Raw genomic sequence first — 15,388 nt, forward strand, 5'->3', positions numbered from 1 at the left:
TTTTGGGACCTCCTTAACCTTATGCTTCTTTATCTAATTATTTTAGAATGTTTAAAAACCTCAAAGTCCCCAGAATAATGAATTGTCCACCAGTATTATTCTAAATAAATCGCAGTGAGGGCCTGATTTCTGAGTTGAAGCTGCAGCTTGTGTAGAGATCTATCCAGCCCAGTTGGTAGTATGAACTTTTCACTGCTGCACAGAACCTCCCATGTAATGCTGTGTGTGGATGGCAGAGAAAAGCAAAGACCAGCACAAATCCTGTGTTTGGGGAGAAATGATGCACACATGATACTTTGACAAGTCTAGCAACCCTTAGCCTAGGGTGGTAGAGTAAATTATATCACACGCAAAAAGCCCACAGAAACCACTAATGGCAATATGTCCGGTTAATACAGAAAGTTCATTGAAAGAAGAAAGAGACCCATAGCAGGAGAGATGGCCCTCAGTTCTGACTTAAAGCTTCAATTGCCAGATCAGATGGATCAGGGCTGCAAAGCTTTGCTTAACACATTCTATCAAAGGCAACATCCTAACCAGATCAAAGCCCAGAAAGGGATGAAAAAGCCAGCGCTGGGAGTCTCATGGCCTTCCCCCGTTCACCACCCCAAACTGAAAAGACAGAAGGAAGAATACCCACTTGGTAGCTAGGTCCTGTGGAAATGACCTGGGCAGAGACTAAATCAAGGGAAGAAAACAGAAACCATTTCAGTCAAAGACTCAGATGATGCTTAAACTTTTGCTTTCTGATTCGTTGACAGCTTTGACATTGAGCCTTGACTAAGCACCTGCCCTCTTTAAGTCTCCGTGCTCAATGCTTCGAGGAAACAGGCAGGTATATCTGTTACGGAGCATGCGATCTAAGAGCCAAGACCAGATGCACAAATAATGTTGTCATAATAGACTGTGAAAATTGTGCTAAGTCATTCACACTAAGAATGTCATGGAAGCACAGAAGGGAGGAGATCAATTCTTACTGGGGGAATTGCATAAAATTTGGCACATGTCATTGAGGGCAAGGAACACCAAGCAGAAAGTACAGAAAATGAAGGAACAAAAATGAAAAGTTTAAAATATGTTAAAGAAAAACAACAATCGTTTTAAAAGATGATACATTAACAAATTATACATGATCTCTATCTAGAACTGTTTGTCATTTAACTGGTTGTTACATTCTAGTCCAATTTGGCTAGAATGCAAAATGGGAAAGGAGAGCAGTAGGGATGAAGCTGGGAACACAAGTAAGAAGGTGACGGAGGAGGACTTGCGGTAACTTGTGCAGAAGCATGATGCATTTATTCTAGTGGCCAGGGGAGCTCTTGAAAACCCTTGAGCAGGAGAGTGACAGGACCGACCCTGTGCCTTAGGAACATGCTCCTGGCAGCAGAGTACGGCGATGCCCTCTTCTTTTATTTCTTCGGGATACTCTTCTTGAGTTAAGGGACTAGAGGATCACATGCACTAGGAGTGACACTAAAGGGATAAACACACTAATCTATGAAAATGATTGTGTTTAAACGTTGGTGGTTTATTATAGATGGTAGATGAGAAGGAACGCCATTGATCACTGGCCAGGATACACAAGTATGGAATGAGAACTGTTGGTGTAAAGTACAGGTCTGCAGGTGCCGGCAACAAGAACGGTGAACGGGTCAGGGGAGCCTGGGTTATGGGCGCCAGAGGAATACAGCTGTCTGGTCCTTTCAGGGGGCTGTAACAGAATATCATAGACTGGATGGCTTACGAACAATAGAAATGTATTTCTCATAGTTCTGGAGGCTGGAAGTACAAGACCGTGACACCAGCAGATTCAATGTTTGGTGAGGGCCCATGTCCTCGAACATACATGGCTTCCTTCTTGCTGTATTCTAACACGGTCAAGGAGTGAGGGAGCTCTCTGGGCTCTCTTCCACAAGAGTGTAAATCCACTCATGAGGGCTCTACCCTCATGACCTAACCCCCTCCCAACGGTTTCACCCCTCAAATACCACCACATTGAGCATTAAGGTTTCAACATATGGACTTTGGGGAGGGGACACAAACATTAGGTTTGTAGCAACAACTTTGGATGTGGTGGTACTATAAGAACTCAGAAAGTAAAGAGGGGAGAAGGGTGAGCATGAAGCCATGTGGATGGTTGTACATGGCCTAAGGTACCATTTGTGAATGACAAGCCTTAGAGTGAGGCCACACATACTCGGCCACAGCCCTAAATGCCCACCCTCCTCACCACTGTGGGTTTCACAACACTTCTGGATCTAGAAGCCCTAATCTGGGTACCTTAGGTCACTTAAATAGATATAAAACTATCCTGATGTCTTGTTCTATTTTCAGCAGCCTGCCCCCAGTACACGATGAGGCAGACACCTGCTTCTCCTGTTCTCCTCCAGGGCTCCAGGCACCTCGCTCCCAGCCTCCAAAAAACACAGCAGGCACTCAGCTACCAGTCAAATGACAAACAGTTCTAGATAGAGATTATGTATAATTTGTTAATGTATCATCTTTTAAAAAAATAGTTAGAGTAGGGAGGTAGTTCAGGGTCAGTGCGACCTTTCTGGTACACACTGAACGACTCACTGAACTGACAAGGTGACTCTGGACAGTGGGGACAGACATTTCTAGAACAGGTCAGGTTAAACTGTAAAGAATTATAGCCCCCTTGATTTAGCAGTAAGGGCCACCAAGGAGTACAGAATCAAGGGCTGTGACAATACCTTACAACATCCTCTGGTTTGGGGGCATTTGGGAACTATCAGCAGACCTTTAAATAAGTGGGAATGCTGACAGCTAAGAAACTGTCCCTTCTACATAGCTTCCTGTTATGGGTTGACTTACATGCCTCAAGTACTCATATGCTGAAGTTTCAGTCCCCAGTACTTCAGAAGGTGACCATATTAGGAAACAGTATTGTTGTTGAGGTATTTAGTTAAGATGAGGTCATACTAGAGTAGGGTGGGTGCTTAATCTGATATGACCGGTGTCCTCATAAAAGGGGACATTTGGACACAGACACACACAAGGAGACTGCTATGTGAAGATGAAGGCAGATGTTGAGGTGATGTTTCTACAATTCAAAGAATGCCAAAGATAGCTGACGAACTACCAGAAGCCAGGTGAGAAGCATAGAACAGGTTCCTCCTCAGAGCCCTCAGAAGGAACCAATTCTGTCAGCACCTTGATCTTGGCCTTCCAGCCTCCAGAACTGTGAAATTTCTGTTGGTTGAACCCCACAGTCTGTGGTGTTTGTTACAGCAGGTCTAGGAAACTACCACCCTGAGCCGGTGTGTCCCGAGCCCTGGTAAGGTGGTTGCCCATAGAGGGACGTCTGTTCTGCATGGTGGCAGCACATGCCACCTGCTCGCTGACACGTATAATGTTAGAGCAACATTTTCAGGATATAGCCATAGTCTGGATTAGGACACGGATAAGGAAGCTAAATAAATTTGTGTTTCCACAATTCTATTTTGTAGTGTTGAAAAAGGGAATCAAAGTCTTAATGCTGCATGCTGTTTGGACATGGAGACAACAGCTTGGCCAGCGGTCCTTGGAGGCCTCTGCTCGTGCTGGCTGGCCAGTGATAGTGTGCACATTTACCTCAGGTCCAAAGTGAGTGACACTGAGGCCCGCTCTGCTCTCTGTCACTCAGTTCTTTATCAGAGGGAATAGTCTTGGTTTTGCTGGGTCCTTTGAAAGAGTCCCCCTTGTGAATTTTTTTCCCCAGGGAGATCTGACTGTTCTTGTTACAATGAAATACTCTTTCATGCCTTATTTTATTGGGCCTGGCAGGATATCGTAAACACTTCAAGGCAGGAATTCTACTTTTATCTTTTCTCTAAAGCTCCAGTACACTGAACGTATAATTTATTTAGTAGTCACCACAAAAGCCTTTGAAAGTAATCCTTGTAAATGGCCTTGTGACTTCTGTAATATTGAACTCCCAAAGGAATACATACTTGAGGTTTTTTAATATATTGAAGGCCAGTGTTTCTAACAGCCTGAAGCGGGTGCCTAAAATTTAAAGAAGTTACTCAGTGGAAGGAAAAATGCCTGGAGAAAAAGAGTCCAGCAGAATCTTCCATGAGGCAGCAACAGCACGAAATAAGACAGGAAATTACGCTAAATTAAAGTGTCCTGGATTAGAATTACTTGCAAGATGAACTATCAGCTTTGGTTCAATGTCACAGATCCATCCGGTCTCCTCATGCTCATACAGAGCCACAGCAGACAACAGACATGAGTGCATTTAGTGTAAGTCAGACTCTCCAACTCTCGAAATTAAGCATCCAGGTTCATCAGTTCTCTATGTTAAACTGTGGGAATGTTGCTTTTTGCTTTTAAACAAGGCAACAAAGAAGACATAGTCATTCACTTCACCAACTTGTTTTGAAGGGTGTTTTTGTTTTATTGTTGGTTTTTGTTATCTTGGATCATCCAATCCAACACTCTCATCTTGAAGATGAGGAAACTGAGGCTTAGAGAGATCAGGCTCCCCTGGCAGTTCAGGCCCCTCGCCTCTCATTCTGGGCCATGTCTGCTGACTTTGGTGAGATTTTTCAGTGAAACTGGGAGTATAGTTTATCACTGCCTTATTTTTAAAATAATCTCTATTTTTAAACTTAGCATACCCATGATCGTCTTTCCTCTGAATAAATAATTAAGATGCAATAGGTGCTTCTAATATTAAACAGAAAAAAGGCTTACATGTGTAACTAATTACCTTTGCTTCCTCTCTAAGCCTAGGTAATACTTGTTTACAGGGCCTTGTTTCTCTATAAAACTTTATTTATTTTTACTTTTGCGATAATGCCTTCTAGCAAGAAAAACATGAATTTTTAAAAAGACCAGAAAGCTATTATGTTAGCGTACAGAATCAGCTCCTACTAATCAGTTAATTCATAGCTTACATAAACGTCTATTTTCTACCATTTAAAATTCCACAGTATATCAACTGTCTGCCTTCAACCAAATCTATGTAAGTACTGTTTTTATGTTAAAATCACTTGTAAAACTTACTCAATTCCTTTTGAGTCTCAAGTGGTTTTTTTAAGGACAAAACATAAAAATATTTGTCTGTTCTAGGTGCCATTTTGAAAGCATTATCTATATGAACCAAACTTATGAGAAATATGTTATCTAAAATGAGATACCAGGCTCTGTGTGATTATACTTGCTGTATAACCTTAGTCATTATATTTAACTTCTCTGGGTCACAGCCTTTCCATCCATAACATAGGGATAATGCCTCACCACTAACAAAGCAAATAAAATATCCTCTTAATGCTCTTAAACAATATTTGGCACATGTCAAAAAAAGGTGTTAATGAAATTTGTTGGGAATAAAGGACTAGTACCCAAATAAAACAAGAGCATTTACTCAGAACCTGGATTTAAGAGGCAGAAAATAGTTAAATCTGCAATTGGTCCAAGCCTCCTGTGTCTGTAATGTTCTCTTAGGTTGAAGCTTTCTGACATTTCTCATCCCTTTCTAAGGTTTGGAGTCATTTTGTATTTCTTTTTTTGCTTGATACTTTCTGTGATTAAGGTTTAGGTGAGCAGAAGTGAGTTCTTTATCTTTCCCATATTTACTCACTGGGATTAGTGGATTTGAGTTGCCAAAATGTTGGGAACACCATGAAGTCAAGATGTTGAAAACGCATGATCTATCTGAAACAGTTACAGTTCACATCAGAAGATAAGGGAACCAGGGGAGACTCTTGGAGAGAAACTTTAACCTTCCCTCCTGTCTTGTGCTTGCCTTTCCTGATTAAGAACTCAGTGATTTCTGACCTGTGGTGGCGCAGTGGATAAAGTGTCGACCTGGAAAGGCTGAGGTCGCCGGTTCAAAACCCTGGGCTTGCCTGGTCAAGGCACATCTGGGAGTTGATGCTTCCTGCTCCTCCCTTCTCTCTCTCTCTCTTTCTCTCTCTCTCTCATTCTCTCTCTCTCTCTCCTGTCTAAAATGAATAAATAAATAAAAAAAGTCTTAAAAAAAAAAAGAACTCAGTGATTTATGACAAGATGTGAGCTGTTATGGTCAAAGGAAGGGATTGTATTGAGAAGAAAAGAGAAGATTTTTAACATAGAAGGGGTTGACCTTTGTCAGCTTTAAGGATATGTTTGTTTTTCGAGCTGGACTTGAGATGATGCCTCAACACACCCATAATATCAATAGGCACCATGAGCCTGACCTGTGGCGCAGTGGATAAAGTATCGACCTGGACTGCTGAGGTTGCCGGTTCGAAACCCTGGGCTTGCCTGGTCAAGGCACATATGGAAATTGATGCGTTCTGCTCCTCCCCCTTCTCTCTCTTTCTCTCTCTCCTCTAAAATGAATAAATAAATAAAAATAATTTTAAAAAATAGGCACCATGAGTTGGAAGAGTTTATTAAAGTTCTTTTGGGTAAATCAGCCTGTGTCTTCCCCTTATCACTGCAGAACATCTGGAGGCAGGAAGTTTGCTGGAAGAAGTAGTAGTAGTTGTATATACTGGTGGCTTCATGATGAGTAGACCTAGTAGACAAGTACATTTAGACCATTCTCATTTATGCAATAATTGGGAGTCAGCACCTCATCCTCTGCCATGTCCCCTAATAAATCATCAGGCCTCTGAATGAGAAGGCAGTAATGTTCCTGGAATTATTTTAATAGGCAATCATGGGAGCATCTTTTTGAGATCATATTTTAAAGTTTTATCTGACATTGAGGATACAAATAAATATGTGCTTTCTTTGATGTGGTTTTGGTGAACAGTAAACTGAGGATAATCATGAACCAACATGAAATTGTATAGGTCTAAGCTAATCTTAAGCAGAGGATATTGTATTAACATGGGGGTAGGGAGATGGGGATTTCTCAGTATTTCTCTCTTTTTTTTTTAGTTTCTACACATAGATAAAAAAGGATGAGAAAATGGTTTCACAAGAAAAAATTGAGAACTAGGTTAGTTTGTATCATTAATGAGGCAGGATACACTTTGGGCAGGAAACAGACACTGGGGTGATTCAGGGGCATCTCTTGTTATCTCCTATCAGTTCAAACTCTGTAACTGACTCAGTATTTGGTCTAGCTCAGGCATGGCCAACATATGGCCCGTGAACCGGTAATGAGTTTATGCGGCCTGCGATTAAATTTTTAATATTCTTTGCTACTTTAAAATCTCGGCTACTCAGAAGCAGAAGTGTCTTTGATTATTGGAAATCAAGATATTTAAGAAGATAGTGATACACGGAAAAGAATTCCACATGTGACTAATGTAGGGTTAACTTCCAATAATTGGTTGAATGGATTCACGATACTTCTTTATTTTATTTTTTTTTTTTTTTTCATTTTTCTGAAGCTGGAAACAGGGAGAGACAGTCAGACAGACTCCCGCATGCGCCCGACAGGGATCCACCCGGCACGCCCACCAGGGGCGACGCTCTGCCCACCAGGGGGCGATGCTCTGCCCATCCTGGGCGTCGCCATGTTGCGACCAGAGCCACTCTAGCGCCTGGGGCAGAGGCCACAGAGCCATCCCCAGCGCCTGGGCCATCTTTGCTCCAATGGAGCCTTGGCTGCGGGAGGGGAAGAGAGAGAGACAGAGAGGAAAGTGCGGCGGAGGGGTGGAGAAGCAAATGGGCGCTTCTCCTGTGTGCCCTGGCCGGGAATCGAACCCAGGTCCTCCGCACGCTAGGCCGATGCTCTACCACTGAGCCTATTTTTTTAAAAATTCCATTATAAAGATTTACAACCTTTGTACTTGTCTGTACTCGATATGAACTGTTTGACGTTTAGCGGCGATGTGAAACCCACATTCTTTAAGGCGGAATTTACCAGTGCGCACCAAGGTCAAACAATTCGTTATTTTTGTGGTCAAGTGTGCTGAATCACGTGGTATTGTAGTATAGACAATAGCTGCAGTTGATAACTGAAAACATGTCCAGACTGTTTGTAAAACGAAATAATTGTTTTATTTACTATAACCCCTTCAAAATCATTCTATTAATTAAAAATTGTTTTGATTGATTGCAGTTTGGATATTTATATGGTATGTAATTATATTTTAAAATATATTTTTATTAAAATAATATTGAATATTAAACTTATTTTTCGCTCACTTACATTTATTCATAAACAAATTACATAATAAAATTTTGTTTACTTAAACAAATCATTTTTGTATTTAACATTTTTTAATTTTAATATTTCGTCTGGTCCATGAAAAAAGTTTTCTTTCTCATCTGGCCCAGGGTCAAGAACTGTTGGCTACGCCTGATCTAGCTAATGAGGTTGTTTTTCAAATTGTGTTTTAAATGCTGACAACAGCTATTAGGTCAAATGTTATCAGCTTCCCTTGCTTAGGGCCATTGAAATGATCCTGACCCTTTCATTATTAAGTGAAAGGTCCCTAACTCACACTGGATTAAGAAAAAAAAAAAAAAAACCAGAATGTACAGAATGTATTGGCTTATGAACTTCAAAAGTCCATGGGTGGTATTGACTTCAGGTGCCCTCTGATACAAACACCAAAACAATGAGGACCCTGTCTCTCTTTTCTTTCTTTCTTTCTTTCTTTCTTTCTTTCTTTCTTTCTTTCTTTCTTTCTTTCTTTCCTTTCTTTCTCTCTCTCTCTCTCCTTCTTTCCTTCCTTCCTTCCTTCCTTCCTTCCTTCCTTCCTTCCTTCTTTCTTTTTTTTTTTTTTTTTTATAATTTTATTTTTTTAATGGGGTGACTTCAATAAATCAGGATACATATATTCAAAGATAACAAGTCCAGGTTATCTTGTCGTTCAATTATGTTGCATACCCACCACCCAAAGTCAGATTGTCCTCCTTCCTTCTTTCTTTCTTTCTTTCTTTCTTTCTTTCTTTCTTTCTTTCTTTCTTTCTTTTTCTTTATATGGCAAAGAGGACCCTGATAGGCTCTCATTCTACCAATTTAAGCAATCTCAACAATTAAAGAATACCTTTCCATTAAGGCAGGGGTCTCAAACTCAAAAAATATTTTGAATTTCGTGGATTAGTCTGCGGGCCGCACAAAATTGTTCAGCGGGCCGGGCCGCGAGTTTGAAACCCCTACATTAAGGCCTAGCAAGCTAGCCCATAAGTCCTCGTCTAGCTTTTGTTGGTTTAACTTGAGTGTTGTGTGGCTGTTATGGAACAGACTGATTGGTCAGCAATGCACCATGTCAGGGACATGGGGAGGGGTATCCAGATTCACTTAAACCAGTGGTCCCCAACCCCCGGGCCGCAGACTGGTACCGGTCTGTGGGCCATTTGGTACTGGTCCACAGAGAAAGAATAAATAACTTACATTATTTCTGTTTTATTTACATTTAAGTCTGAACTATGTTTTATTTTTAAAAAATGACCAGATTCCCTCTGTTACATCTGTGTAAGACTCACTCTTGACGCTTGTCTCGGTCACGTGATACATTTATCCATCCCACCCTAAAGGCCGGTCTGTGAAAATATTTTCTGACATTAAACCGGTCCGTGGCCCAAAAAAGGTTGGGGACTACTGACTAAAACCACATAGACCTGGAGTGGGACAGACATAGTTCCTCAGGGGAAGATCATAGGCATTTATCATGGAGAAGTGGTTTGGGGCAGGCTAGAGTAGTGAGTGTTCCCTCCAGCCGCCTGCCTTTCTTGCGGCAGCCTTTCTTGTACCAGAAAGGCTGACTCTTGCTGCAGTCCACTTGACTCTGTAAGGCATCGAACCAGCTGGCTTCATGCCCTAGTCTCCTTGGGAAATGTTTGTGATAATGTTCATATTAAATTCTATTAAAATATAAATTTAGAATGTGTAAAATGATATAGTCTAATGGTATGATTCCTTTTAGAGGTGACTTTTAGCTTTTAATGCAGTAGTCCTGGCTGGAACTGTCTTTGGAAGGATCTCTTTTTATATATTCATACATTTGCATGTGTTTCCACATAATATGCATAAGACTGCAGACTTTTATTATAGATTATAATTTTTATTATACTGCAACCCATTCAACGATTCTTTTAACATTATTTCTGTAAATGATGACCTGTTAACTAATATGTCACTACAGATAAATAGCCTGCTTGCTTAAGAATTCTAAGAACTACGTTCAAAAAAAGCAAACTTGACCTTCAGACGTTCCAACTCCAGGAGATTTGCTGACCTTCAACCAGTTATCTGAGCAGACTGTGTTAACTAGCATGTAGTCCCCTCAATGGAAATCTCTCCACCCCCTCCTTTAAATTCCTATTCTTTTTTTATTCTTCTTCCTCCCTCCTTATAAAAATCCTGCCCATGTCCAGATAAGATGGTCTCTGCGACAAGAGTCTGCCATCTTCTCAAGGTGCCAGCTCTTGAACAAACCTGCTTTTCTTCCACTAGATCTTGTGTCTTGATTATTGGCTTTTGGGTGACAGGCAGCCAAACCTGGGCTTGATATCAATACCAGTTAAGGGCAGAATTTCTTCATTTCTTACTAGATATCTACCCCTTATGAGAGAGTAGCAGAAACTTACAATCAGAGATTGTGCTCAATGTTTGAGCTCATGAAGCTCAATGTTTTTGTGGTGCACTTTGCACTGTTTTGTCTTCCATCATTTCTGCTGTTTGTCAGATGAGCTCCAGACCCTTTGGGAGGAGAAGGTAGGAATATGGCTTAAATGACTTCATAGTATAGAAACATGTCTATCACATCTTGTTCTTTAGTATGTGGTGAGACAAAATCAAGAAAAAGAAAAGTTAGGGTTTTTTGTTCTTTATGATAATATCAGTAGTTTTGGAAAACCTTTCACTTCATATCCTATTGACACTAGCCAAATGTAATTATAGGACAATAATGGGGTCATTTGAAGATTAAATTATATAATAGAATCAGTAGAACTTAAGATCCTGTCTTGGGAGTTAAACTTTCCCAGTTTACATTCCAGCTTCATCGCCTGTATGGACTGGGGTCGATAATTCAGCTACATGTGAGCTTGAGTTTCCTTATCCATAACATGGGATAATAATAGTACTTAGTTCATAGAATTGTGCTGACAATGAACAAGAGTGCATAGAAAGCCATTCAAAGAGTTCTAAGAAATTGCCTTTCCCACAAAAACCTGTTGATAATGATGCCCTAACCCTTAGTTCAAGTTTCGCCCACTACCACTGTGTTGGGGTCATGTCACCCCTCTGGACAGTCATCTTGGGCAGGACCCTTTTAAGACCCACAAATCAGCTCCCTCACTGGTCCCTAGCACATGTCACTTTGCCCAGTGTTAGAAGAAAGGCTATTTGTTCCCAGTGCTATTCTTATACTCACACAGGGACATCTCCAGCTGCAAGATTCCATCTTTGAACTCTGTTGGGGACACTCAAGCCACAGTGCTTATGAACCCCAGATCCTGATGGACACACATTACACCTTTTGTATTGTTTTATGTCTTGGTAGCCTCATCCAAAACTGAAGCAGGAATTGTTCAATATTAAGATTCCACTTTAGCAGCTATTATTGCCCTAGTCTTGTAGGAGAAAAAGCACATGAGCTGGGAATTCACTGACTGATTTCAGAGTGTCATGACTTACTATCCACTCACAAGTAAGTTGCATGGCTTCTCTAAGCCTTGATCTCTCATCTATAAATTGGGCTTAATATCACTAACTTCATGTAAGGTTTAATAAGATAATGTAGGCAAAACTCTTTGTAAACTAAAAAGGATTTTTATATGTAATGAATTAGGAGATAAAATGTTTCTTGGCTAGAAAAATAATTTGTAATTATTTTTAATACCCCAAATTATAACTTTTTGTCTGGTTATGCTGTAGTTAATAAACATCAGTCTGTGTTTTTCCATTTTGTTGGCAGATGTAATTTTTTCTGGAAAAATAAAACATTTAGAATCACTTTATATAATGTAAAAATAATGAGGGCTCTGTTGGCCTAGCTGGTTTATGAAATGTTTCTAATAACTTGTAGGCTTGCCAGATTTTGCACATAAAAATACAGAATGTCCAGTTAAATGTGAATCAGGTAAACAATGAATAATTTTTAGTCTAAGTCTTTCCCACATATTGTATAAAATTTTGTCAATTAACCCCACTAATAGGTAATAGTAGACTATGAGCAGAAATCATTACCTAATTTATTTTTCTATTTCCAGATCCTAGTGCAATGCCTGACTCATAGCAAGTGCTTAATACTTGATTCTGAAATAAAAGAATCATTAGAATATTTATGTGCACAGCTGCTGGCCATGCGATAAATCATTTTTAGCATCTCTTTTGAGCTTTGGTTTCCTCATCAGGTGAGCAAAGATAATAGTAAGTGCCTCACAGATTAATGGAAGTATAGTATGAAACGAGATTAACGAGCCATCTTTACAAATTGTTAAAGCAATTTACAAAGGCGCTACAAATCTGTTATATATAAATAGCACAAGGAGTAGAGCTGCCGAGAATGGTATTTTCAGTGCAGTCTCTGTAGTAAAGAGTAGAAAGTAGTGTTCTAAATATTTCAGTAAGAGCCACATGCTTAGCAAGTTAATGCGATGTACAGAAAACAGTCCCTCTCAGGCTGTTCCGCTCCCCCCCACCCTCAAACCCTACTTTGCAGAGAAGTCTGTGCTCAGAGTTTAAGTGTTTAAGCTTGGATGGGTTTCTGCAGGGAATTAAATGTTGCCTAACTCCCTACGTGCCCATCCCTGTTCCCTTCATGCCTGGGGCTGTCTAATTTGGTGATTGTGAAGCAATCATTAAGGTCTGCTGTGTAAGTTCTGGGTCATTTTCCTGGAGCATCTGTTAAAAGCATGCACAGCCTGCTTCAACAAATCAGCAACAGAAGCTGGAAGTAAAAGCTGTTTTGCTTCACCTGGTACAGCCAGGAAGCTATGAGTTAAAACTCAATGCTCCCTTGCTTTGCCAACATTTTCTCATGCAGTTGAAGTAGTGAGTGGTTTTTAGGTGCCATGTGTGTTGGCATAATTACATACACTGGCATAAATTGTTTGATGCAATTTCTCAAACATGTTTAAATTGCTTCTCAGAAATCAAAACAGCTCATTAGCTTCCAAGAATACTTTGTAATTTCTGGAAAATAATTTTGTTTGGCATTTCAAATGGAGCATATTAAGCTGCCATCCTTGGAGCCTTTCTGAATTTCAGTTTCTTTTACTGGCTCCATTTCAATGCTGTAGGTCTTGGGGCTCATGCTGTTTCCTCTGGTGGCTCTCTCTCTCTCTCTCTCTCTCTCTCTCTCTGTGTTAGCTGATCTCACCCAGACTTATAGTGATTTTTAAAATCTCACAGCTGAAGATTCCCATCTTTCTCCAGCTTAGTGTTATCTTCTGAGCAACAGATTGTGAGACCCAGCAGCCTTCTGACACCCTCCCTTGGATGCTTCACAACCTTCTCAAACTTAACACACTTGGTCTCCCTCCCACCCCTCTCCACATCCTGATGGGTCCTCCCCTTTCCCACATTTTTTCTTTCTTTGCTCAGTAATATCCAGTTGCAAAAGCCAGAAATTTGGGGGTTATTTTTAAGGCTTTCCCTCCCTCATTTTCAGCCTTCTACCCCTCTCTTGGCTTGGATTGGATAATCTATCATCAAATCTTGTCAGATCTGTCTCCAAAATTGTCTCAGCTCTGCTACTTATTTTCATCTTCACTCTACCCCTCCAAACAAAGTCACCACCATCTTTCACCTGAACTCTCCACTGCATTCTAGTCCAATCTCCACACAATTAACCCACTGATCCTTTTAAGCCATAATCAAGATCAGCCAACTTCCCTTTTTAAAATCCCCTAATAGTTTTAAATTATAGTTAGGAGGGAAAAAAAATCTGTAATTCTTTCCAGCTTTATTTCTCACCTGTATATTTCTCACTTACTATATTCCAGCCTCATGGGATTCTCAGTTTCTCCAGGGTTATATCCTGCCACAGGATCTTTGCACATGCTTCCCTTTCTGTGGAATAGCCACCCTCTACCCACTTTACTAGTTCTTATCATTCAAATATTTTAGCTCAGCATTCACTTCCACCCCATAGAATGTGAGCATCTCCAGGATAAGAACGTTGTTCATAGTGTTTATTTTATTTTATTTTTTTAATAATTTTATTTTCTTAATGGGGCAACATCAATAAACCAGGATACATATATTCAAAGATAACATGTCCAGGTTATCTTGTCATTCAATTATGTTGTATACCCATCACCCAAAATCAGATTGTCCTCTGTCACCTTCTATCTAGTTTTCTTTGTGCCCCTCCCCCTTCCCCTCTCCCCCCTCCCCCCTTAACCACCACACTCTTATCAATGTCTCTTAGTCTCACTTTTATGTCCCACCTACGTATGGAATAATGCAGTTCCTGGTTTTTTCTGATTTACTTATTTCACTTCGTATAATGTTATCAAGATTCCACCATTTTGCTATAAATGATCCGATGTCATCATTTCTTATGGCTGAGTAATATTCCATAGTGTATATGTGCCACATCTTCTTTATCCAGTCATCTATTGACGGGCTTTTTGGTTGTTTCCATGTCCTGGCCACTGTGAACAATGCTGCAATAAACATGGGGTTGCATGTGTCTTTACGTATCAAAGTTTCTGAGTTTTGGGGGTATATACCCAGTAGAGGGATTGCTGGGTCATAAGGTAGTTCTATTTTCAGTTTTTTGAGGAACCACCATACTTTCTTCCATAATGGTTGTACTACTTTACATTCCCACCAACAGTGTATGAGGGTTCCTTTTTCTCCACAGCCTCTCCAACATTTGCTATTACCTGTCTTGTTAATAATAGCTAATCTAACAGGTGTGAAGTGGTATCTCATTGCAGTTTTGATTTGCATTTCTCTAATAACTAAAGAAGATGAGCATCTTTTCATATATCTGTTGGCCATTTGTATCTCTTCCTGGGAGAAGTGTCTATTCATGTCCTCTTCCCATTTTTTTATTGGATTGTTTGTTTGTTTGTTGTTCAGTTTTATGAGTTCTTTGTATATTTTGGATATTAGGCCCTTATCTGAGCTGTTGTTTGAAAATATCATTTCCCATTTAGTTGGCTTTCTGTTTATTTTGTTATCAGTTTCTCTTGCTGAGCAAAAACTTCTTAGTCTGATGTAGTGAAATTCATAAAATGCTCTTTAAAACCCAGGTCCATGAGTTTAGTACCTATGTCTTCTTCTATATACTTAATTGTTTCAGGTCTTATGTTTAGATCTTTGATCCATTTTGAGTTAATTTTAGTACGGGGGAACAAACTGTAGTCCAGTTTCATTCTTTTGCATGTGGCTTTCCAGTTTTCCCAGCACCATTTATTGAAGAGGCTTTCTTTTCTCCATTGTGTGTTGTTGGCCCCTTTATCAAAAATTATTTGACTATATATATGTGGTTTTATTTCTGGGTTTTCTATTCTGTTCCATTGGTCTAAG

The 15,388-nt window shown here is 40.0% G+C and overlaps 1 protein-coding gene across 1 annotated transcript in view; it reads left to right on the forward strand.

Annotated features, from left to right (window-relative positions):
* SLC35F4 (solute carrier family 35 member F4) overlaps positions 1-15,388 on the forward strand; it is a 207,251-nt gene that overhangs the window by 134,806 nt on the left and 57,057 nt on the right. The window lies entirely within an intron of this gene.

The sequence above is a fragment of the Saccopteryx bilineata genome, chromosome 4 (assembly GCF_036850765.1).
Source record: "Saccopteryx bilineata isolate mSacBil1 chromosome 4, mSacBil1_pri_phased_curated, whole genome shotgun sequence".
Taxonomy (NCBI): Eukaryota; Metazoa; Chordata; class Mammalia; order Chiroptera; family Emballonuridae; genus Saccopteryx; species Saccopteryx bilineata.